The sequence below is a fragment of the Anomaloglossus baeobatrachus genome, unplaced genomic scaffold (genome assembly GCF_048569485.1).
Source record: "Anomaloglossus baeobatrachus isolate aAnoBae1 unplaced genomic scaffold, aAnoBae1.hap1 Scaffold_3419, whole genome shotgun sequence".
Taxonomy (NCBI): Eukaryota; Metazoa; Chordata; class Amphibia; order Anura; family Aromobatidae; genus Anomaloglossus; species Anomaloglossus baeobatrachus.
Genome location: NW_027442789.1, coordinates 1 through 23,585, shown reverse-complemented (window position 1 = coordinate 23,585; position 23,585 = coordinate 1). Strand labels below are relative to the sequence as shown.

Here is a 23,585-nt window from a genome sequence, read left to right as displayed (position 1 = left end):
AAGACATTTTGTCACCCAAGCCAACCCTTGAAAAGGCTGCTTTGCAGAGCCAAAACAAGAAGAATGGTGCGTTTTGCAGCCGCCGCCCACTGCAATGAATCTGAATAACTCCTCCTTTAGGGCGCAAGCAACTCCCCTCCCCCTTGCAGTCTTTCCAATTCACGATACAAAAAGACGGACAGGACAGGTTGCCTGACTTTCCGTCACTGCCACCCTTTGCCATCCTTACCCGTAGAAAGCCCTTTCATCATCCCCAAACCCTAATCTTTTCCCTTTCCTTCCCAGCCCCCAAACCCTGCCCTCTGTACCTTTCTCACCACCCGCTTCCCTTCTCCTGTCATCCCCCTACCACCCGGGAAAAAAAGAGATTGCCCCCTCCTTCCACTAGCCCACCCTCCCACCCAAAGAACAACTTCTTCTGCGCAGCTTGTTTTCTAGGCAGCAGCGCTATTGTGATGTCATCGGGGGGCATTGTGACAAGCCGCCAGTGTTCCGTCTCTTCATGTTGTGCACAGTTCAAACGGAAAATACATCAACAGGCAGACTACAGAAAAGCTTACTATCAAAGGTTAGAGGGGGGCTTTCTCAGAGGGCTTTTTACAGTTTTTCTATTCCCAATTAGCCGTTTAAGTGTACTTATTGAAAGTAGTAATTCTTTCATAGGCCGCCCTTTCTTAGTATTTGACGTTCCTTATATTGCGGTATGAGGCTTCGCAGTAGGTTGCAAACATTCATCACCCATGACTGTCCCCAATTGAGCTCAGAAGCTCAATGTCTATCATGACCTCTCTTTTAGAATGTCCAAGAGCAAGCAAACTATTCCTCCAGGAGAGGGCGCCAACAGACTACTAAAGAGATCATCATTACTCAAAGAAAACCCCAAAAACCAATGCATGATAGGAATAAACAGGTAACTTTCTTTGGAGTGGAAGCGGAGAGATCGCACCAGATGCCAATTCTAGATGTTATCACACCTGTGGTCACTGCAGCAGCAGGTGAATCCACTTTGTCCAAAAGGGATCTATTCCATTCAATTGCAAATGATCTAGATAAGACAGAGAACTGCAGCACGGGGACATAGCCGAGTTGGTCAGGTTGAGTGGTGATGAGTTTGCTATTTGGATGAATAAAGAAAGTCAAAAGTGTGAAAGATAAAAAACAAAAGGAGGAAGTGTGAAAAGTGAATGGGCCAAATTGAGGTGCATATGAAGACGTATGCTTTCTTCCAATTCATTAAATCGGGCTAATATGAATCAGGTGAATTGAGTTCTGCTTTTGGAAACTGGGTTAAGAAGGGGTGCACCGTTCCTGGAGGTACTGCAATACCAGGTCAATGCGTGGAGTGGACAGAGCAAGCTCTTTTTCCATCTCCCTGTTCTAAAAATCCATTTAATATATGGTCCCCAGATAGGGGACGTATCAGATATTAAACTGATAAGAACAGATACTACACTTGATCTTAGCCAAAAGGCCGAGAAGCGATAACCAGAATTGGTTTGGGCCTCGAGTGGCACCCTGGCCTATGCCGGACACATCTTAGGGAGAGAGAGCGAGAGGGAGACAAACCCACGCCTACACAAGACATTTTGTCACCCAAGCCAACCCTTGAAAAGGCTGCTTTGCAGAGCCAAAACAAGAAGAATGGTGCGTTTTGCAGCCGCCGCCCACTGCAATGAATCTGAATAACTCCTCCTTTAGGGCGCAAGCAACTCCCCTCCCCCTTGCAGTCTTTCCAATTCACGATACAAAAAGACGGACAGGACAGGTTGCCTGACTTTCCGTCACTGCCACCCTTTGCCATCCTTACCCGTAGAAAGCCCTTTCATCATCCCCAAACCCTAATCTTTTCCCTTTCCTTCCCAGCCCCCAAACCCTGCCCTCTGTACCTTTCTCACCACCCGCTTCCCTTCTCCTGTCATCCCCCTACCACCCGGGAAAAAAAGAGATTGCCCCCTCCTTCCACTAGCCCACCCTCCCACCCAAAGAACAACTTCTTCTGCGCAGCTTGTTTTCTAGGCAGCAGCGCTATTGTGATGTCATCGGGGGGCATTGTGACAAGCCGCCAGTGTTCCGTCTCTTCATGTTGTGCACAGTTCAAACGGAAAATACATCAACAGGCAGACTACAGAAAAGCTTACTATCAAAGGTTAGAGGGGGGCTTTCTCAGAGGGCTTTTTACAGTTTTTCTATTCCCAATTAGCCGTTTAAGTGTACTTATTGAAAGTAGTAATTCTTTCATAGGCCGCCCTTTCTTAGTATTTGACGTTCCTTATATTGCGGTATGAGGCTTCGCAGTAGGTTGCAAACATTCATCACCCATGACTGTCCCCAATTGAGCTCAGAAGCTCAATGTCTATCATGACCTCTCTTTTAGAATGTCCAAGAGCAAGCAAACTATTCCTCCAGGAGAGGGCGCCAACAGACTACTAAAGAGATCATCATTACTCAAAGAAAACCCCAAAAACCAATGCATGATAGGAATAAACAGGTAACTTTCTTTGGAGTGGAAGCGGAGAGATCGCACCAGATGCCAATTCTAGATGTTATCACACCTGTGGTCACTGCAGCAGCAGGTGAATCCACTTTGTCCAAAAGGGATCTATTCCATTCAATTGCAAATGATCTAGATAAGACAGAGAACTGCAGCACGGGGACATAGCCGAGTTGGTCAGGTTGAGTGGTGATGAGTTTGCTATTTGGATGAATAAAGAAAGTCAAAAGTGTGAAAGATAAAAAACAAAAGGAGGAAGTGTGAAAAGTGAATGGGCCAAATTGAGGTGCATATGAAGACGTATGCTTTCTTCCAATTCATTAAATCGGGCTAATATGAATCAGGTGAATTGAGTTCTGCTTTTGGAAACTGGGTTAAGAAGGGGTGCACCGTTCCTGGAGGTACTGCAATACCAGGTCAATGCGTGGAGTGGACAGAGCAAGCTCTTTTTCCATCTCCCTGTTCTAAAAATCCATTTAATATATGGTCCCCAGATAGGGGACGTATCAGATATTAAACTGATAAGAACAGATACTACACTTGATCTTAGCCAAAAGGCCGAGAAGCGATAACCAGAATTGGTTTGGGCCTCGAGTGGCACCCTGGCCTATGCCGGACACATCTTAGGGAGAGAGAGCGAGAGGGAGACAAACCCACGCCTACACAAGACATTTTGTCACCCAAGCCAACCCTTGAAAAGGCTGCTTTGCAGAGCCAAAACAAGAAGAATGGTGCGTTTTGCAGCCGCCGCCCACTGCAATGAATCTGAATAACTCCTCCTTTAGGGCGCAAGCAACTCCCCTCCCCCTTGCAGTCTTTCCAATTCACGATACAAAAAGACGGACAGGACAGGTTGCCTGACTTTCCGTTACTGCCACCCTTTGCCATCCTTACCCGTAGAAAGCCCTTTCATCATCCCCAAACCCTAATCTTTTCCCTTTCCTTCCCAGCCCCCAAACCCTGCCCTCTGTACCTTTCTCACCACCCGCTTCCCTTCTCCTGTCATCCCCCTACCACCCGGGAAAAAAAGAGATTGCCCCCTCCTTCCACTAGCCCACCCTCCCACCCAAAGAACAACTTCTTCTGCGCAGCTTGTTTTCTAGGCAGCAGCGCTATTGTGATGTCATCGGGGGGCATTGTGACAAGCCGCCAGTGTTCCGTCTCTTCATGTTGTGCACAGTTCAAACGGAAAATACATCAACAGGCAGACTACAGAAAAGCTTACTATCAAAGGTTAGAGGGGGGCTTTCTCAGAGGGCTTTTTACAGTTTTTCTATTCCCAATTAGCCGTTTAAGTGTACTTATTGAAAGTAGTAATTCTTTCATAGGCCGCCCTTTCTTAGTATTTGACGTTCCTTATATTGCGGTATGAGGCTTCGCAGTAGGTTGCAAACATTCATCACCCATGACTGTCCCCAATTGAGCTCAGAAGCTCAATGTCTATCATGACCTCTCTTTTAGAATGTCCAAGAGCAAGCAAACTATTCCTCCAGGAGAGGGCGCCAACAGACTACTAAAGAGATCATCATTACTCAAAGAAAACCCCAAAAACCAATGCATGATAGGAATAAACAGGTAACTTTCTTTGGAGTGGAAGCGGAGAGATCGCACCAGATGCCAATTCTAGATGTTATCACACCTGTGGTCACTGCAGCAGCAGGTGAATCCACTTTGTCCAAAAGGGATCTATTCCATTCAATTGCAAATGATCTAGATAAGACAGAGAACTGCAGCACGGGGACATAGCCGAGTTGGTCAGGTTGAGTGGTGATGAGTTTGCTATTTGGATGAATAAAGAAAGTCAAAAGTGTGAAAGATAAAAAACAAAAGGAGGAAGTGTGAAAAGTGAATGGGCCAAATTGAGGTGCATATGAAGACGTATGCTTTCTTCCAATTCATTAAATCGGGCTAATATGAATCAGGTGAATTGAGTTCTGCTTTTGGAAACTGGGTTAAGAAGGGGTGCACCGTTCCTGGAGGTACTGCAATACCAGGTCAATGCGTGGAGTGGACAGAGCAAGCTCTTTTTCCATCTCCCTGTTCTAAAAATCCATTTAATATATGGTCCCCAGATAGGGGACGTATCAGATATTAAACTGATAAGAACAGATACTACACTTGATCTTAGCCAAAAGGCCGAGAAGCGATAACCAGAATTGGTTTGGGCCTCGAGTGGCACCCTGGCCTATGCCGGACACATCTTAGGGAGAGAGAGCGAGAGGGAGACAAACCCACGCCTACACAAGACATTTTGTCACCCAAGCCAACCCTTGAAAAGGCTGCTTTGCAGAGCCAAAACAAGAAGAATGGTGCGTTTTGCAGCCGCCGCCCACTGCAATGAATCTGAATAACTCCTCCTTTAGGGCGCAAGCAACTCCCCTCCCCCTTGCAGTCTTTCCAATTCACGATACAAAAAGACGGACAGGACAGGTTGCCTGACTTTCCGTCACTGCCACCCTTTGCCATCCTTACCCGTAGAAAGCCCTTTCATCATCCCCAAACCCTAATCTTTTCCCTTTCCTTCCCAGCCCCCAAACCCTGCCCTCTGTACCTTTCTCACCACCCGCTTCCCTTCTCCTGTCATCCCCCTACCACCCGGGAAAAAAAGAGATTGCCCCCTCCTTCCACTAGCCCACCCTCCCACCCAAAGAACAACTTCTTCTGCGCAGCTTGTTTTCTAGGCAGCAGCGCTATTGTGATGTCATCGGGGGGCATTGTGACAAGCCGCCAGTGTTCCGTCTCTTCATGTTGTGCACAGTTCAAACGGAAAATACATCAACAGGCAGACTACAGAAAAGCTTACTATCAAAGGTTAGAGGGGGGCTTTCTCAGAGGGCTTTTTACAGTTTTTCTATTCCCAATTAGCCGTTTAAGTGTACTTATTGAAAGTAGTAATTCTTTCATAGGCCGCCCTTTCTTAGTATTTGACGTTCCTTATATTGCGGTATGAGGCTTCGCAGTAGGTTGCAAACATTCATCACCCATGACTGTCCCCAATTGAGCTCAGAAGCTCAATGTCTATCATGACCTCTCTTTTAGAATGTCCAAGAGCAAGCAAACTATTCCTCCAGGAGAGGGCGCCAACAGACTACTAAAGAGATCATCATTACTCAAAGAAAACCCCAAAAACCAATGCATGATAGGAATAAACAGGTAACTTTCTTTGGAGTGGAAGCGGAGAGATCGCACCAGATGCCAATTCTAGATGTTATCACACCTGTGGTCACTGCAGCAGCAGGTGAATCCACTTTGTCCAAAAGGGATCTATTCCATTCAATTGCAAATGATCTAGATAAGACAGAGAACTGCAGCACGGGGACATAGCCGAGTTGGTCAGGTTGAGTGGTGATGAGTTTGCTATTTGGATGAATAAAGAAAGTCAAAAGTGTGAAAGATAAAAAACAAAAGGAGGAAGTGTGAAAAGTGAATGGGCCAAATTGAGGTGCATATGAAGACGTATGCTTTCTTCCAATTCATTAAATCGGGCTAATATGAATCAGGTGAATTGAGTTCTGCTTTTGGAAACTGGGTTAAGAAGGGGTGCACCGTTCCTGGAGGTACTGCAATACCAGGTCAATGCGTGGAGTGGACAGAGCAAGCTCTTTTTCCATCTCCCTGTTCTAAAAATCCATTTAATATATGGTCCCCAGATAGGGGACGTATCAGATATTAAACTGATAAGAACAGATACTACACTTGATCTTAGCCAAAAGGCCGAGAAGCGATAACCAGAATTGGTTTGGGCCTCGAGTGGCACCCTGGCCTATGCCGGACACATCTTAGGGAGAGAGAGCGAGAGGGAGACAAACCCACGCCTACACAAGACATTTTGTCACCCAAGCCAACCCTTGAAAAGGCTGCTTTGCAGAGCCAAAACAAGAAGAATGGTGCGTTTTGCAGCCGCCGCCCACTGCAATGAATCTGAATAACTCCTCCTTTAGGGCGCAAGCAACTCCCCTCCCCCTTGCAGTCTTTCCAATTCACGATACAAAAAGACGGACAGGACAGGTTGCCTGACTTTCCGTCACTGCCACCCTTTGCCATCCTTACCCGTAGAAAGCCCTTTCATCATCCCCAAACCCTAATCTTTTCCCTTTCCTTCCCAGCCCCCAAACCCTGCCCTCTGTACCTTTCTCACCACCCGCTTCCCTTCTCCTGTCATCCCCCTACCACCCGGGAAAAAAAGAGATTGCCCCCTCCTTCCACTAGCCCACCCTCCCACCCAAAGAACAACTTCTTCTGCGCAGCTTGTTTTCTAGGCAGCAGCGCTATTGTGATGTCATCGGGGGGCATTGTGACAAGCCGCCAGTGTTCCGTCTCTTCATGTTGTGCACAGTTCAAACGGAAAATACATCAACAGGCAGACTACAGAAAAGCTTACTATCAAAGGTTAGAGGGGGGCTTTCTCAGAGGGCTTTTTACAGTTTTTCTATTCCCAATTAGCCGTTTAAGTGTACTTATTGAAAGTAGTAATTCTTTCATAGGCCGCCCTTTCTTAGTATTTGACGTTCCTTATATTGCGGTATGAGGCTTCGCAGTAGGTTGCAAACATTCATCACCCATGACTGTCCCCAATTGAGCTCAGAAGCTCAATGTCTATCATGACCTCTCTTTTAGAATGTCCAAGAGCAAGCAAACTATTCCTCCAGGAGAGGGCGCCAACAGACTACTAAAGAGATCATCATTACTCAAAGAAAACCCCAAAAACCAATGCATGATAGGAATAAACAGGTAACTTTCTTTGGAGTGGAAGCGGAGAGATCGCACCAGATGCCAATTCTAGATGTTATCACACCTGTGGTCACTGCAGCAGCAGGTGAATCCACTTTGTCCAAAAGGGATCTATTCCATTCAATTGCAAATGATCTAGATAAGACAGAGAACTGCAGCACGGGGACATAGCCGAGTTGGTCAGGTTGAGTGGTGATGAGTTTGCTATTTGGATGAATAAAGAAAGTCAAAAGTGTGAAAGATAAAAAACAAAAGGAGGAAGTGTGAAAAGTGAATGGGCCAAATTGAGGTGCATATGAAGACGTATGCTTTCTTCCAATTCATTAAATCGGGCTAATATGAATCAGGTGAATTGAGTTCTGCTTTTGGAAACTGGGTTAAGAAGGGGTGCACCGTTCCTGGAGGTACTGCAATACCAGGTCAATGCGTGGAGTGGACAGAGCAAGCTCTTTTTCCATCTCCCTGTTCTAAAAATCCATTTAATATATGGTCCCCAGATAGGGGACGTATCAGATATTAAACTGATAAGAACAGATACTACACTTGATCTTAGCCAAAAGGCCGAGAAGCGATAACCAGAATTGGTTTGGGCCTCGAGTGGCACCCTGGCCTATGCCGGACACATCTTGGGGAGAGAGAGCGAGAGGGAGACAAACCCACGCCTACACAAGACATTTTGTCACCCAAGCCAACCCTTGAAAAGGCTGCTTTGCAGAGCCAAAACAAGAAGAATGGTGCGTTTTGCAGCCGCCGCCCACTGCAATGAATCTGAATAACTCCTCCTTTAGGGCGCAAGCAACTCCCCTCCCCCTTGCAGTCTTTCCAATTCACGATACAAAAAGACGGACAGGACAGGTTGCCTGACTTTCCGTCACTGCCACCCTTTGCCATCCTTACCCGTAGAAAGCCCTTTCATCATCCCCAAACCCTAATCTTTTCCCTTTCCTTCCCAGCCCCCAAACCCTGCCCTCTGTACCTTTCTCACCACCCGCTTCCCTTCTCCTGTCATCCCCCTACCACCCGGGAAAAAAAGAGATTGCCCCCTCCTTCCACTAGCCCACCCTCCCACCCAAAGAACAACTTCTTCTGCGCAGCTTGTTTTCTAGGCAGCAGCGCTATTGTGATGTCATCGGGGGGCATTGTGACAAGCCGCCAGTGTTCCGTCTCTTCATGTTGTGCACAGTTCAAACGGAAAATACATCAACAGGCAGACTACAGAAAAGCTTACTATCAAAGGTTAGAGGGGGGCTTTCTCAGAGGGCTTTTTACAGTTTTTCTATTCCCAATTAGCCGTTTAAGTGTACTTATTGAAAGTAGTAATTCTTTCATAGGCCGCCCTTTCTTAGTATTTGACGTTCCTTATATTGCGGTATGAGGCTTCGCAGTAGGTTGCAAACATTCATCACCCATGACTGTCCCCAATTGAGCTCAGAAGCTCAATGTCTATCATGACCTCTCTTTTAGAATGTCCAAGAGCAAGCAAACTATTCCTCCAGGAGAGGGCGCCAACAGACTACTAAAGAGATCATCATTACTCAAAGAAAACCCCAAAAACCAATGCATGATAGGAATAAACAGGTAACTTTCTTTGGAGTGGAAGCGGAGAGATCGCACCAGATGCCAATTCTAGATGTTATCACACCTGTGGTCACTGCAGCAGCAGGTGAATCCACTTTGTCCAAAAGGGATCTATTCCATTCAATTGCAAATGATCTAGATAAGACAGAGAACTGCAGCACGGGGACATAGCCGAGTTGGTCAGGTTGAGTGGTGATGAGTTTGCTATTTGGATGAATAAAGAAAGTCAAAAGTGTGAAAGATAAAAAACAAAAGGAGGAAGTGTGAAAAGTGAATGGGCCAAATTGAGGTGCATATGAAGACGTATGCTTTCTTCCAATTCATTAAATCGGGCTAATATGAATCAGGTGAATTGAGTTCTGCTTTTGGAAACTGGGTTAAGAAGGGGTGCACCGTTCCTGGAGGTACTGCAATACCAGGTCAATGCGTGGAGTGGACAGAGCAAGCTCTTTTTCCATCTCCCTGTTCTAAAAATCCATTTAATATATGGTCCCCAGATAGGGGACGTATCAGATATTAAACTGATAAGAACAGATACTACACTTGATCTTAGCCAAAAGGCCGAGAAGCGATAACCAGAATTGGTTTGGGCCTCGAGTGGCACCCTGGCCTATGCCGGACACATCTTGGGGAGAGAGAGCGAGAGGGAGACAAACCCACGCCTACACAAGACATTTTGTCACCCAAGCCAACCCTTGAAAAGGCTGCTTTGCAGAGCCAAAACAAGAAGAATGGTGCGTTTTGCAGCCGCCGCCCACTGCAATGAATCTGAATAACTCCTCCTTTAGGGCGCAAGCAACTCCCCTCCCCCTTGCAGTCTTTCCAATTCACGATACAAAAAGACGGACAGGACAGGTTGCCTGACTTTCCGTCACTGCCACCCTTTGCCATCCTTACCCGTAGAAAGCCCTTTCATCATCCCCAAACCCTAATCTTTTCCCTTTCCTTCCCAGCCCCCAAACCCTGCCCTCTGTACCTTTCTCACCACCCGCTTCCCTTCTCCTGTCATCCCCCTACCACCCGGGAAAAAAAGAGATTGCCCCCTCCTTCCACTAGCCCACCCTCCCACCCAAAGAACAACTTCTTCTGCGCAGCTTGTTTTCTAGGCAGCAGCGCTATTGTGATGTCATCGGGGGGCATTGTGACAAGCCGCCAGTGTTCCGTCTCTTCATGTTGTGCACAGTTCAAACGGAAAATACATCAACAGGCAGACTACAGAAAAGCTTACTATCAAAGGTTAGAGGGGGGCTTTCTCAGAGGGCTTTTTACAGTTTTTCTATTCCCAATTAGCCGTTTAAGTGTACTTATTGAAAGTAGTAATTCTTTCATAGGCCGCCCTTTCTTAGTATTTGACGTTCCTTATATTGCGGTATGAGGCTTCGCAGTAGGTTGCAAACATTCATCACCCATGACTGTCCCCAATTGAGCTCAGAAGCTCAATGTCTATCATGACCTCTCTTTTAGAATGTCCAAGAGCAAGCAAACTATTCCTCCAGGAGAGGGCGCCAACAGACTACTAAAGAGATCATCATTACTCAAAGAAAACCCCAAAAACCAATGCATGATAGGAATAAACAGGTAACTTTCTTTGGAGTGGAAGCGGAGAGATCGCACCAGATGCCAATTCTAGATGTTATCACACCTGTGGTCACTGCAGCAGCAGGTGAATCCACTTTGTCCAAAAGGGATCTATTCCATTCAATTGCAAATGATCTAGATAAGACAGAGAACTGCAGCACGGGGACATAGCCGAGTTGGTCAGGTTGAGTGGTGATGAGTTTGCTATTTGGATGAATAAAGAAAGTCAAAAGTGTGAAAGATAAAAAACAAAAGGAGGAAGTGTGAAAAGTGAATGGGCCAAATTGAGGTGCATATGAAGACGTATGCTTTCTTCCAATTCATTAAATCGGGCTAATATGAATCAGGTGAATTGAGTTCTGCTTTTGGAAACTGGGTTAAGAAGGGGTGCACCGTTCCTGGAGGTACTGCAATACCAGGTCAATGCGTGGAGTGGACAGAGCAAGCTCTTTTTCCATCTCCCTGTTCTAAAAATCCATTTAATATATGGTCCCCAGATAGGGGACGTATCAGATATTAAACTGATAAGAACAGATACTACACTTGATCTTAGCCAAAAGGCCGAGAAGCGATAACCAGAATTGGTTTGGGCCTCGAGTGGCACCCTGGCCTATGCCGGACACATCTTGGGGAGAGAGAGCGAGAGGGAGACAAACCCACGCCTACACAAGACATTTTGTCACCCAAGCCAACCCTTGAAAAGGCTGCTTTGCAGAGCCAAAACAAGAAGAATGGTGCGTTTTGCAGCCGCCGCCCACTGCAATGAATCTGAATAACTCCTCCTTTAGGGCGCAAGCAACTCCCCTCCCCCTTGCAGTCTTTCCAATTCACGATACAAAAAGACGGACAGGACAGGTTGCCTGACTTTCCGTCACTGCCACCCTTTGCCATCCTTACCCGTAGAAAGCCCTTTCATCATCCCCAAACCCTAATCTTTTCCCTTTCCTTCCCAGCCCCCAAACCCTGCCCTCTGTACCTTTCTCACCACCCGCTTCCCTTCTCCTGTCATCCCCCTACCACCCGGGAAAAAAAGAGATTGCCCCCTCCTTCCACTAGCCCACCCTCCCACCCAAAGAACAACTTCTTCTGCGCAGCTTGTTTTCTAGGCAGCAGCGCTATTGTGATGTCATCGGGGGGCATTGTGACAAGCCGCCAGTGTTCCGTCTCTTCATGTTGTGCACAGTTCAAACGGAAAATACATCAACAGGCAGACTACAGAAAAGCTTACTATCAAAGGTTAGAGGGGGGCTTTCTCAGAGGGCTTTTTACAGTTTTTCTATTCCCAATTAGCCGTTTAAGTGTACTTATTGAAAGTAGTAATTCTTTCATAGGCCGCCCTTTCTTAGTATTTGACGTTCCTTATATTGCGGTATGAGGCTTCGCAGTAGGTTGCAAACATTCATCACCCATGACTGTCCCCAATTGAGCTCAGAAGCTCAATGTCTATCATGACCTCTCTTTTAGAATGTCCAAGAGCAAGCAAACTATTCCTCCAGGAGAGGGCGCCAACAGACTACTAAAGAGATCATCATTACTCAAAGAAAACCCCAAAAACCAATGCATGATAGGAATAAACAGGTAACTTTCTTTGGAGTGGAAGCGGAGAGATCGCACCAGATGCCAATTCTAGATGTTATCACACCTGTGGTCACTGCAGCAGCAGGTGAATCCACTTTGTCCAAAAGGGATCTATTCCATTCAATTGCAAATGATCTAGATAAGACAGAGAACTGCAGCACGGGGACATAGCCGAGTTGGTCAGGTTGAGTGGTGATGAGTTTGCTATTTGGATGAATAAAGAAAGTCAAAAGTGTGAAAGATAAAAAACAAAAGGAGGAAGTGTGAAAAGTGAATGGGCCAAATTGAGGTGCATATGAAGACGTATGCTTTCTTCCAATTCATTAAATCGGGCTAATATGAATCAGGTGAATTGAGTTCTGCTTTTGGAAACTGGGTTAAGAAGGGGTGCACCGTTCCTGGAGGTACTGCAATACCAGGTCAATGCGTGGAGTGGACAGAGCAAGCTCTTTTTCCATCTCCCTGTTCTAAAAATCCATTTAATATATGGTCCCCAGATAGGGGACGTATCAGATATTAAACTGATAAGAACAGATACTACACTTGATCTTAGCCAAAAGGCCGAGAAGCGATAACCAGAATTGGTTTGGGCCTCGAGTGGCACCCTGGCCTATGCCGGACACATCTTGGGGAGAGAGAGCGAGAGGGAGACAAACCCACGCCTACACAAGACATTTTGTCACCCAAGCCAACCCTTGAAAAGGCTGCTTTGCAGAGCCAAAACAAGAAGAATGGTGCGTTTTGCAGCCGCCGCCCACTGCAATGAATCTGAATAACTCCTCCTTTAGGGCGCAAGCAACTCCCCTCCCCCTTGCAGTCTTTCCAATTCACGATACAAAAAGACGGACAGGACAGGTTGCCTGACTTTCCGTCACTGCCACCCTTTGCCATCCTTACCCGTAGAAAGCCCTTTCATCATCCCCAAACCCTAATCTTTTCCCTTTCCTTCCCAGCCCCCAAACCCTGCCCTCTGTACCTTTCTCACCACCCGCTTCCCTTCTCCTGTCATCCCCCTACCACCCGGGAAAAAAAGAGATTGCCCCCTCCTTCCACTAGCCCACCCTCCCACCCAAAGAACAACTTCTTCTGCGCAGCTTGTTTTCTAGGCAGCAGCGCTATTGTGATGTCATCGGGGGGCATTGTGACAAGCCGCCAGTGTTCCGTCTCTTCATGTTGTGCACAGTTCAAACGGAAAATACATCAACAGGCAGACTACAGAAAAGCTTACTATCAAAGGTTAGAGGGGGGCTTTCTCAGAGGGCTTTTTACAGTTTTTCTATTCCCAATTAGCCGTTTAAGTGTACTTATTGAAAGTAGTAATTCTTTCATAGGCCGCCCTTTCTTAGTATTTGACGTTCCTTATATTGCGGTATGAGGCTTCGCAGTAGGTTGCAAACATTCATCACCCATGACTGTCCCCAATTGAGCTCAGAAGCTCAATGTCTATCATGACCTCTCTTTTAGAATGTCCAAGAGCAAGCAAACTATTCCTCCAGGAGAGGGCGCCAACAGACTACTAAAGAGATCATCATTACTCAAAGAAAACCCCAAAAACCAATGCATGATAGGAATAAACAGGTAACTTTCTTTGGAGTGGAAGCGGAGAGATCGCACCAGATGCCAATTCTAGATGTTATCACACCTGTGGTCACTGCAGCAGCAGGTGAATCCACTTTGTCCAAAAGGGATCTATTCCATTCAATTGCAAATGATCTAGATAAGACAGAGAACTGCAGCACGGGGACATAGCCGAGTTGGTCAGGTTGAGTGGTGATGAGTTTGCTATTTGGATGAATAAAGAAAGTCAAAAGTGTGAAAGATAAAAAACAAAAGGAGGAAGTGTGAAAAGTGAATGGGCCAAATTGAGGTGCATATGAAGACGTATGCTTTCTTCCAATTCATTAAATCGGGCTAATATGAATCAGGTGAATTGAGTTCTGCTTTTGGAAACTGGGTTAAGAAGGGGTGCACCGTTCCTGGAGGTACTGCAATACCAGGTCAATGCGTGGAGTGGACAGAGCAAGCTCTTTTTCCATCTCCCTGTTCTAAAAATCCATTTAATATATGGTCCCCAGATAGGGGACGTATCAGATATTAAACTGATAAGAACAGATACTACACTTGATCTTAGCCAAAAGGCCGAGAAGCGATAACCAGAATTGGTTTGGGCCTCGAGTGGCACCCTGGCCTATGCCGGACACATCTTGGGGAGAGAGAGCGAGAGGGAGACAAACCCACGCCTACACAAGACATTTTGTCACCCAAGCCAACCCTTGAAAAGGCTGCTTTGCAGAGCCAAAACAAGAAGAATGGTGCGTTTTGCAGCCGCCGCCCACTGCAATGAATCTGAATAACTCCTCCTTTAGGGCGCAAGCAACTCCCCTCCCCCTTGCAGTCTTTCCAATTCACGATACAAAAAGACGGACAGGACAGGTTGCCTGACTTTCCGTCACTGCCACCCTTTGCCATCCTTACCCGTAGAAAGCCCTTTCATCATCCCCAAACCCTAATCTTTTCCCTTTCCTTCCCAGCCCCCAAACCCTGCCCTCTGTACCTTTCTCACCACCCGCTTCCCTTCTCCTGTCATCCCCCTACCACCCGGGAAAAAAAGAGATTGCCCCCTCCTTCCACTAGCCCACCCTCCCACCCAAAGAACAACTTCTTCTGCGCAGCTTGTTTTCTAGGCAGCAGCGCTATTGTGATGTCATCGGGGGGCATTGTGACAAGCCGCCAGTGTTCCGTCTCTTCATGTTGTGCACAGTTCAAACGGAAAATACATCAACAGGCAGACTACAGAAAAGCTTACTATCAAAGGTTAGAGGGGGGCTTTCTCAGAGGGCTTTTTACAGTTTTTCTATTCCCAATTAGCCGTTTAAGTGTACTTATTGAAAGTAGTAATTCTTTCATAGGCCGCCCTTTCTTAGTATTTGACGTTCCTTATATTGCGGTATGAGGCTTCGCAGTAGGTTGCAAACATTCATCACCCATGACTGTCCCCAATTGAGCTCAGAAGCTCAATGTCTATCATGACCTCTCTTTTAGAATGTCCAAGAGCAAGCAAACTATTCCTCCAGGAGAGGGCGCCAACAGACTACTAAAGAGATCATCATTACTCAAAGAAAACCCCAAAAACCAATGCATGATAGGAATAAACAGGTAACTTTCTTTGGAGTGGAAGCGGAGAGATCGCACCAGATGCCAATTCTAGATGTTATCACACCTGTGGTCACTGCAGCAGCAGGTGAATCCACTTTGTCCAAAAGGGATCTATTCCATTCAATTGCAAATGATCTAGATAAGACAGAGAACTGCAGCACGGGGACATAGCCGAGTTGGTCAGGTTGAGTGGTGATGAGTTTGCTATTTGGATGAATAAAGAAAGTCAAAAGTGTGAAAGATAAAAAACAAAAGGAGGAAGTGTGAAAAGTGAATGGGCCAAATTGAGGTGCATATGAAGACGTATGCTTTCTTCCAATTCATTAAATCGGGCTAATATGAATCAGGTGAATTGAGTTCTGCTTTTGGAAACTGGGTTAAGAAGGGGTGCACCGTTCCTGGAGGTACTGCAATACCAGGTCAATGCGTGGAGTGGACAGAGCAAGCTCTTTTTCCATCTCCCTGTTCTAAAAATCCATTTAATATATGGTCCCCAGATAGGGGACGTATCAGATATTAAACTGATAAGAACAGATACTACACTTGATCTTAGCCAAAAGGCCGAGAAGCGATAACCAGAATTGGTTTGGGCCTCGAGTGGCACCCTGGCCTATGCCGGACACATCTTGGGGAGAGAGAGCGAGAGGGAGACAAACCCACGCCTACACAAGACATTTTGTCACCCAAGCCAACCCTTGAAAAGGCTGCTTTGCAGAGCCAAAACAAGAAGAATGGTGCGTTTTGCAGCCGCCGCCCACTGCAATGAATCTGAATAACTCCTCCTTTAGGGCGCAAGCAACTCCCCTCCCCCTTGCAGTCTTTCCAATTCACGATACAAAAAGACGGACAGGACAGGTTGCCTGACTTTCCGTCACTGCCACCCTTTGCCATCCTTACCCGTAGAAAGCCCTTTCATCATCCCCAAACCCTAATCTTTTCCCTTTCCTTCCCAGCCCCCAAACCCTGCCCTCTGTACCTTTCTCACCACCCGCTTCCCTTCTCCTGTCATCCCCCTACCACCCGGGAAAAAAAGAGATTGCCCCCTCCTTCCACTAGCCCACCCTCCCACCCAAAGAACAACTTCTTCTGCGCAGCTTGTTTTCTAGGCAGCAGCGCTATTGTGATGTCATCGGGGGGCATTGTGACAAGCCGCCAGTGTTCCGTCTCTTCATGTTGTGCACAGTTCAAACGGAAAATACATCAACAGGCAGACTACAGAAAAGCTTACTATCAAAGGTTAGAGGGGGGCTTTCTCAGAGGGCTTTTTACAGTTTTTCTATTCCCAATTAGCCGTTTAAGTGTACTTATTGAAAGTAGTAATTCTTTCATAGGCCGCCCTTTCTTAGTATTTGACGTTCCTTATATTGCGGTATGAGGCTTCGCAGTAGGTTGCAAACATTCATCACCCATGACTGTCCCCAATTGAGCTCAGAAGCTCAATGTCTATCATGACCTCTCTTTTAGAATGTCCAAGAGCAAGCAAACTATTCCTCCAGGAGAGGGCGCCAACAGACTACTAAAGAGATCATCATTACTCAAAGAAAACCCCAAAAACCAATGCATGATAGGAATAAACAGGTAACTTTCTTTGGAGTGGAAGCGGAGAGATCGCACCAGATGCCAATTCTAGATGTTATCACACCTGTGGTCACTGCAGCAGCAGGTGAATCCACTTTGTCCAAAAGGGATCTATTCCATTCAATTGCAAATGATCTAGATAAGACAGAGAACTGCAGCACGGGGACATAGCCGAGTTGGTCAGGTTGAGTGGTGATGAGTTTGCTATTTGGATGAATAAAGAAAGTCAAAAGTGTGAAAGATAAAAAACAAAAGGAGGAAGTGTGAAAAGTGAATGGGCCAAATTGAGGTGCATATGAAGACGTATGCTTTCTTCCAATTCATTAAATCGGGCTAATATGAATCAGGTGAATTGAGTTCTGCTTTTGGAAACTGGGTTAAGAAGGGGTGCACCGTTCCTGGAGGTACTGCAATACCAGGTCAATGCGTGGAGTGGACAGAGCAAGCTCTTTTTCCATCTCCCTGTTCTAAAAATCCATTTAATATATGGTCCCCAGATAGGGGACGTATCAGATATTAAACTGATAAGAACAGATACTACACTTGATCTTAGCCAAAAGGCCGAGAAGCGATAACCAGAATTGGTTTGGGCCTCGAGTGGCACCCTGGCCTATGCCGGACACATCTTGGGGAGAGAGAGCGAGAGGGAGACAAACCCACGCCTACACAAGACATTTTGTCACCCAAGCCAACCCTTGAAAAGGCTGCTTTGCAGAGCCAAAACAAGAAGAATGGTGCGTTTTGCAGCCGCCGCCCACTGCAATGAATCTGAATAACTCCTCCTTTAGGGCGCAAGCAACTCCCCTCCCCCTTGCAGTCTTTCCAATTCACGATACAAAAAGACGGACAGGACAGGTTGCCTGACTTTCCGTCACTGCCACCCTTTGCCATCCTTACCCGTAGAAAGCCCTTTCATCATCCCCAAACCCTAATCTTTTCCCTTTCCTTCCCAGCCCCCAAACCCTGCCCTCTGTACCTTTCTCACCACCCGCTTCCCTTCTCCTGTCATCCCCCTACCACCCGGGAAAAAAAGAGATTGCCCCCTCCTTCCACTAGCCCACCCTCCCACCCAAAGAACAACTTCTTCTGCGCAGCTTGTTTTCTAGGCAGCAGCGCTATTGTGATGTCATCGGGGGGCATTGTGACAAGCCGCCAGTGTTCCGTCTCTTCATGTTGTGCACAGTTCAAACGGAAAATACATCAACAGGCAGACTACAGAAAAGCTTACTATCAAAGGTTAGAGGGGGGCTTTCTCAGAGGGCTTTTTACAGTTTTTCTATTCCCAATTAGCCGTTTAAGTGTACTTATTGAAAGTAGTAATTCTTTCATAGGCCGCCCTTTCTTAGTATTTGACGTTCCTTATATTGCGGTATGAGGCTTCGCAGTAGGTTGCAAACATTCATCACCCATGACTGTCCCCAATTGAGCTCAGAAGCTCAATGTCTATCATGACCTCTCTTTTAGAATGTCCAAGAGCAAGCAAACTATTCCTCCAGGAGAGGGCGCCAACAGACTACTAAAGAGATCATCATTACTCAAAGAAAACCCCAAAAACCAATGCATGATAGGAATAAACAGGTAACTTTCTTTGGAGTGGAAGCGGAGAGATCGCACCAGATGCCAATTCTAGATGTTATCACACCTGTGGTCACTGCAGCAGCAGGTGAATCCACTTTGTCCAAAAGGGATCTATTCCATTCAATTGCAAATGATCTAGATAAGACAGAGAACTGCAGCACGGGGACATAGCCGAGTTGGTCAGGTTGAGTGGTGATGAGTTTGCTATTTGGATGAATAAAGAAAGTCAAAAGTGTGAAAGATAAAAAACAAAAGGAGGAAGTGTGAAAAGTGAATGGGCCAAATTGAGGTGCATATGAAGACGTATGCTTTCTTCCAATTCATTAAATCGGGCTAATATGAATCAGGTGAATTGAGTTCTGCTTTTGGAAACTGGGTTAAGAAGGGGTGCACCGTTCCTGGAGGTACTGCAATACCAGGTCAATGCGTGGAGTGGACAGAGCAAGCTCTTTTTCCATCTCCCTGTTCTAAAAATCCATTTAATATATGGTCCCCAGATAGGGGACGTATCAGATATTAAACTGATAAGAACAGATACTACACTTGATCTTAGCCAAAAGGCCGAGAAGCGATAACCAGAATTGGTTTGGGCCTCGAGTGGCACCCTGGCCTATGCCGGACACATCTTGGGGAGAGAGAGCGAGAGGGAGACAAACCCACGCCTACACAAGACATTTTGTCACCCAAGCCAACCCTTGAAAAGGCTGCTTTGCAGAGCCAAAACAAGAAGAATGGTGCGTTTTGCAGCCGCCGCCCACTGCAATGAATCTGAATAACTCCTCCTTTAGGGCGCAAGCAACTCCCCTCCCCCTTGCAGTCTTTCCAATTCACGATACAAAAAGACGGACAGGACAGGTTGCCTGACTTTCCGTCACTGCCACCCTTTGCCATCCTTACCCGTAGAAAGCCCTTTCATCATCCCCAAACCCTAATCTTTTCCCTTTCCTTCCCAGCCCCCAAACCCTGCCCTCTGTACCTTTCTCACCACCCGCTTCCCTTCTCCTGTCATCCCCCTACCACCCGGGAAAAAAAGAGATTGCCCCCTCCTTCCACTAGCCCACCCTCCCACCCAAAGAACAACTTCTTCTGCGCAGCTTGTTTTCTAGGCAGCAGCGCTATTGTGATGTCATCGGGGGGCATTGTGACAAGCCGCCAGTGTTCCGTCTCTTCATGTTGTGCACAGTTCAAACGGAAAATACATCAACAGGCAGACTACAGAAAAGCTTACTATCAAAGGTTAGAGGGGGGCTTTCTCAGAGGGCTTTTTACAGTTTTTCTATTCCCAATTAGCCGTTTAAGTGTACTTATTGAAAGTAGTAATTCTTTCATAGGCCGCCCTTTCTTAGTATTTGACGTTCCTTATATTGCGGTATGAGGCTTCGCAGTAGGTTGCAAACATTCATCACCCATGACTGTCCCCAATTGAGCTCAGAAGCTCAATGTCTATCATGACCTCTCTTTTAGAATGTCCAAGAGCAAGCAAACTATTCCTCCAGGAGAGGGCGCCAACAGACTACTAAAGAGATCATCATTACTCAAAGAAAACCCCAAAAACCAATGCATGATAGGAATAAACAGGTAACTTTCTTTGGAGTGGAAGCGGAGAGATCGCACCAGATGCCAATTCTAGATGTTATCACACCTGTGGTCACTGCAGCAGCAGGTGAATCCACTTTGTCCAAAAGGGATCTATTCCATTCAATTGCAAATGATCTAGATAAGACAGAGAACTGCAGCACGGGGACATAGCCGAGTTGGTCAGGTTGAGTGGTGATGAGTTTGCTATTTGGATGAATAAAGAAAGTCAAAAGTGTGAAAGATAAAAAACAAAAGGAGGAAGTGTGAAAAGTGAATGGGCCAAATTGAGGTGCATATGAAGACGTATGCTTTCTTCCAATTCATTAAATCGGGCTAATATGAATCAGGTGAATTGAGTTCTGCTTTTGGAAACTGGGTTAAGAAGGGGTGCACCGTTCCTGGAGGTACTGCAATACCAGGTCAATGCGTGGAGTGGACAGAGCAAGCTCTTTTTCCATCTCCCTGTTCTAAAAATCCATTTAATATATGGTCCCCAGATAGGGGACGTATCAGATATTAAACTGATAAGAACAGATACTACACTTGATCTTAGCCAAAAGGCCGAGAAGCGATAACCAGAATTGGTTTGGGCCTCGAGTGGCACCCTGGCCTATGCCGGACACATCTTGGGGAGAGAGAGCGAGAGGGAGACAAACCCACGCCTACACAAGACATTTTGTCACCCAAGCCAACCCTTGAAAAGGCTGCTTTGCAGAGCCAAAACAAGAAGAATGGTGCGTTTTGCAGCCGCCGCCCACTGCAATGAATCTGAATAACTCCTCCTTTAGGGCGCAAGCAACTCCCCTCCCCCTTGCAGTCTTTCCAATTCACGATACAAAAAGACGGACAGGACAGGTTGCCTGACTTTCCGTCACTGCCACCCTTTGCCATCCTTACCCGTAGAAAGCCCTTTCATCATCCCCAAACCCTAATCTTTTCCCTTTCCTTCCCAGCCCCCAAACCCTGCCCTCTGTACCTTTCTCACCACCCGCTTCCCTTCTCCTGTCATCCCCCTACCACCCGGGAAAAAAAGAGATTGCCCCCTCCTTCCACTAGCCCACCCTCCCACCCAAAGAACAACTTCTTCTGCGCAGCTTGTTTTCTAGGCAGCAGCGCTATTGTGATGTCATCGGGGGGCATTGTGACAAGCCGCCAGTGTTCCGTCTCTTCATGTTGTGCACAGTTCAAACGGAAAATACATCAACAGGCAGACTACAGAAAAGCTTACTATCAAAGGTTAGAGGGGGGCTTTCTCAGAGGGCTTTTTACAGTTTTTCTATTCCCAATTAGCCGTTTAAGTGTACTTATTGAAAGTAGTAATTCTTTCATAGGCCGCCCTTTCTTAGTATTTGACGTTCCTTATATTGCGGTATGAGGCTTCGCAGTAGGTTGCAAACATTCATCACCCATGACTGTCCCCAATTGAGCTCAGAAGCTCAATGTCTATCATGACCTCTCTTTTAGAATGTCCAAGAGCAAGCAAACTATTCCTCCAGGAGAGGGCGCCAACAGACTACTAAAGAGATCATCATTACTCAAAGAAAACCCCAAAAACCAATGCATGATAGGAATAAACAGGTAACTTTCTTTGGAGTGGAAGCGGAGAGATCGCACCAGATGCCAATTCTAGATGTTATCACACCTGTGGTCACTGCAGCAGCAGGTGAATCCACTTTGTCCAAAAGGGATCTATTCCATTCAATTGCAAATGATCTAGATAAGACAGAGAACTGCAGCACGGGGACATAGCCGAGTTGGTCAGGTTGAGTGGTGATGAGTTTGCTATTTGGATGAATAAAGAAAGTCAAAAGTGTGAAAGATAAAAAACAAAAGGAGGAAGTGTGAAAAGTGAATGGGCCAAATTGAGGTGCATATGAAGACGTATGCTTTCTTCCAATTCATTAAATCGGGCTAATATGAATCAGGTGAATTGAGTTCTGCTTTTGGAAACTGGGTTAAGAAGGGGTGCACCGTTCCTGGAGGTACTGCAATACCAGGTCAATGCGTGGAGTGGACAGAGCAAGCTCTTTTTCCATCTCCCTGTTCTAAAAATCCATTTAATATATGGTCCCCAGATAGGGGACGTATCAGATATTAAACTGATAAGAACAGATACTACACTTGATCTTAGCCAAAAGGCCGAGAAGCGATAACCAGAATTGGTTTGGGCCTCGAGTGGCACCCTGGCCTATGCCGGACACATCTTGGGGAGAGAGAGCGAGAGGGAGACAAACCCACGCCTACACAAGACATTTTGTCACCCAAGCCAACCCTTGAAAAGGCTGCTTTGCAGAGCCAAAACAAGAAGAATGGTGCGTTTTGCAGCCGCCGCCCACTGCAATGAATCTGAATAACTCCTCCTTTAGGGCGCAAGCAACTCCCCTCCCCCTTGCAGTCTTTCCAATTCACGATACAAAAAGACGGACAGGACAGGTTGCCTGACTTTCCGTCACTGCCACCCTTTGCCATCCTTACCCGTAGAAAGCCCTTTCATCATCCCCAAACCCTAATCTTTTCCCTTTCCTTCCCAGCCCCCAAACCCTGCCCTCTGTACCTTTCTCACCACCCGCTTCCCTTCTCCTGTCATCCCCCTACCACCCGGGAAAAAAAGAGATTGCCCCCTCCTTCCACTAGCCCACCCTCCCACCCAAAGAACAACTTCTTCTGCGCAGCTTGTTTTCTAGGCAGCAGCGCTATTGTGATGTCATCGGGGGGCATTGTGACAAGCCGCCAGTGTTCCGTCTCTTCATGTTGTGCACAGTTCAAACGGAAAATACATCAACAGGCAGACTACAGAAAAGCTTACTATCAAAGGTTAGAGGGGGGCTTTCTCAGAGGGCTTTTTACAGTTTTTCTATTCCCAATTAGCCGTTTAAGTGTACTTATTGAAAGTAGTAATTCTTTCATAGGCCGCCCTTTCTTAGTATTTGACGTTCCTTATATTGCGGTATGAGGCTTCGCAGTAGGTTGCAAACATTCATCACCCATGACTGTCCCCAATTGAGCTCAGAAGCTCAATGTCTATCATGACCTCTCTTTTAGAATGTCCAAGAGCAAGCAAACTATTCCTCCAGGAGAGGGCGCCAACAGACTACTAAAGAGATCATCATTACTCAAAGAAAACCCCAAAAACCAATGCATGATAGGAATAAACAGGTAACTTTCTTTGGAGTGGAAGCGGAGAGATCGCACCAGATGCCAATTCTAGATGTTATCACACCTGTGGTCACTGCAGCAGCAGGTGAATCCACTTTGTCCAAAAGGGATCTATTCCATTCAATTGCAAATGATCTAGATAAGACAGAGAACTGCAGCACGGGGACATAGCCGAGTTGGTCAGGTTGAGTGGTGATGAGTTTGCTATTTGGATGAATAAAGAAAGTCAAAAGTGTGAAAGATAAAAAACAAAAGGAGGAAGTGTGAAAAGTGAATGGGCCAAATTGAGGTGCATATGAAGACGTATGCTTTCTTCCAATTCATTAAATCGGGCTAATATGAATCAGGTGAATTGAGTTCTGCTTTTGGAAACTGGGTTAAGAAGGGGTGCACCGTTCCTGGAGGTACTGCAATACCAGGTCAATGCGTGGAGTGGACAGAGCAAGCTCTTTTTCCATCTCCCTGTTCTAAAAATCCATTTAATATATGGTCCCCAGATAGGGGACGTATCAGATATTAAACTGATAAGAACAGATACTACACTTGATCTTAGCCAAAAGGCCGAGAAGCGATAACCAGAATT

The 23,585-nt window shown here is 46.3% G+C and overlaps 15 non-coding genes across 15 annotated transcripts; all 15 read right to left on the bottom strand.

Moving 5' to 3' along the window:
* Positions 1–1,292: 1,292 nt before the first annotated feature.
* Positions 1,293–1,483, bottom strand: LOC142271948 (U2 spliceosomal RNA). Its single transcript, XR_012736908.1, has one exon. It is a non-coding gene; the product is annotated as a U2 spliceosomal RNA (small nuclear RNA).
* Positions 1,484–2,870: 1,387 nt separating this feature from the next.
* Positions 2,871–3,061, bottom strand: LOC142271947 (U2 spliceosomal RNA). Its single transcript, XR_012736907.1, has one exon. It is a non-coding gene; the product is annotated as a U2 spliceosomal RNA (small nuclear RNA).
* Positions 3,062–4,448: 1,387 nt separating this feature from the next.
* Positions 4,449–4,639, bottom strand: LOC142271946 (U2 spliceosomal RNA). The gene has a single exon (XR_012736906.1). It is a non-coding gene; the product is annotated as a U2 spliceosomal RNA (small nuclear RNA).
* Positions 4,640–6,026: 1,387 nt separating this feature from the next.
* Positions 6,027–6,217, bottom strand: LOC142271945 (U2 spliceosomal RNA). Its single transcript, XR_012736905.1, has one exon. It is a non-coding gene; the product is annotated as a U2 spliceosomal RNA (small nuclear RNA).
* A 1,387-nt stretch (positions 6,218–7,604) lies between these two features.
* LOC142271944 (U2 spliceosomal RNA) lies at positions 7,605–7,795 on the bottom strand. Its single transcript, XR_012736904.1, has one exon. It is a non-coding gene; the product is annotated as a U2 spliceosomal RNA (small nuclear RNA).
* A 1,387-nt stretch (positions 7,796–9,182) lies between these two features.
* LOC142271943 (U2 spliceosomal RNA) lies at positions 9,183–9,373 on the bottom strand. Its single transcript, XR_012736903.1, has one exon. It is a non-coding gene; the product is annotated as a U2 spliceosomal RNA (small nuclear RNA).
* A 1,387-nt stretch (positions 9,374–10,760) lies between these two features.
* On the bottom strand, positions 10,761–10,951 carry LOC142271942 (U2 spliceosomal RNA). The gene has a single exon (XR_012736902.1). It is a non-coding gene; the product is annotated as a U2 spliceosomal RNA (small nuclear RNA).
* A 1,387-nt stretch (positions 10,952–12,338) lies between these two features.
* On the bottom strand, positions 12,339–12,529 carry LOC142271941 (U2 spliceosomal RNA). The gene has a single exon (XR_012736901.1). It is a non-coding gene; the product is annotated as a U2 spliceosomal RNA (small nuclear RNA).
* A 1,387-nt stretch (positions 12,530–13,916) lies between these two features.
* LOC142271940 (U2 spliceosomal RNA) lies at positions 13,917–14,107 on the bottom strand. The gene has a single exon (XR_012736900.1). It is a non-coding gene; the product is annotated as a U2 spliceosomal RNA (small nuclear RNA).
* Positions 14,108–15,494: 1,387 nt separating this feature from the next.
* On the bottom strand, positions 15,495–15,685 carry LOC142271938 (U2 spliceosomal RNA). Its single transcript, XR_012736899.1, has one exon. It is a non-coding gene; the product is annotated as a U2 spliceosomal RNA (small nuclear RNA).
* A 1,387-nt stretch (positions 15,686–17,072) lies between these two features.
* On the bottom strand, positions 17,073–17,263 carry LOC142271987 (U2 spliceosomal RNA). The gene has a single exon (XR_012736942.1). It is a non-coding gene; the product is annotated as a U2 spliceosomal RNA (small nuclear RNA).
* A 1,387-nt stretch (positions 17,264–18,650) lies between these two features.
* On the bottom strand, positions 18,651–18,841 carry LOC142271975 (U2 spliceosomal RNA). The gene has a single exon (XR_012736931.1). It is a non-coding gene; the product is annotated as a U2 spliceosomal RNA (small nuclear RNA).
* Positions 18,842–20,228: 1,387 nt separating this feature from the next.
* Positions 20,229–20,419, bottom strand: LOC142271963 (U2 spliceosomal RNA). Its single transcript, XR_012736920.1, has one exon. It is a non-coding gene; the product is annotated as a U2 spliceosomal RNA (small nuclear RNA).
* A 1,387-nt stretch (positions 20,420–21,806) lies between these two features.
* LOC142271949 (U2 spliceosomal RNA) lies at positions 21,807–21,997 on the bottom strand. The gene has a single exon (XR_012736909.1). It is a non-coding gene; the product is annotated as a U2 spliceosomal RNA (small nuclear RNA).
* Positions 21,998–23,384: 1,387 nt separating this feature from the next.
* On the bottom strand, positions 23,385–23,575 carry LOC142271937 (U2 spliceosomal RNA). The gene has a single exon (XR_012736898.1). It is a non-coding gene; the product is annotated as a U2 spliceosomal RNA (small nuclear RNA).
* Positions 23,576–23,585: the final 10 nt, after the last annotated feature.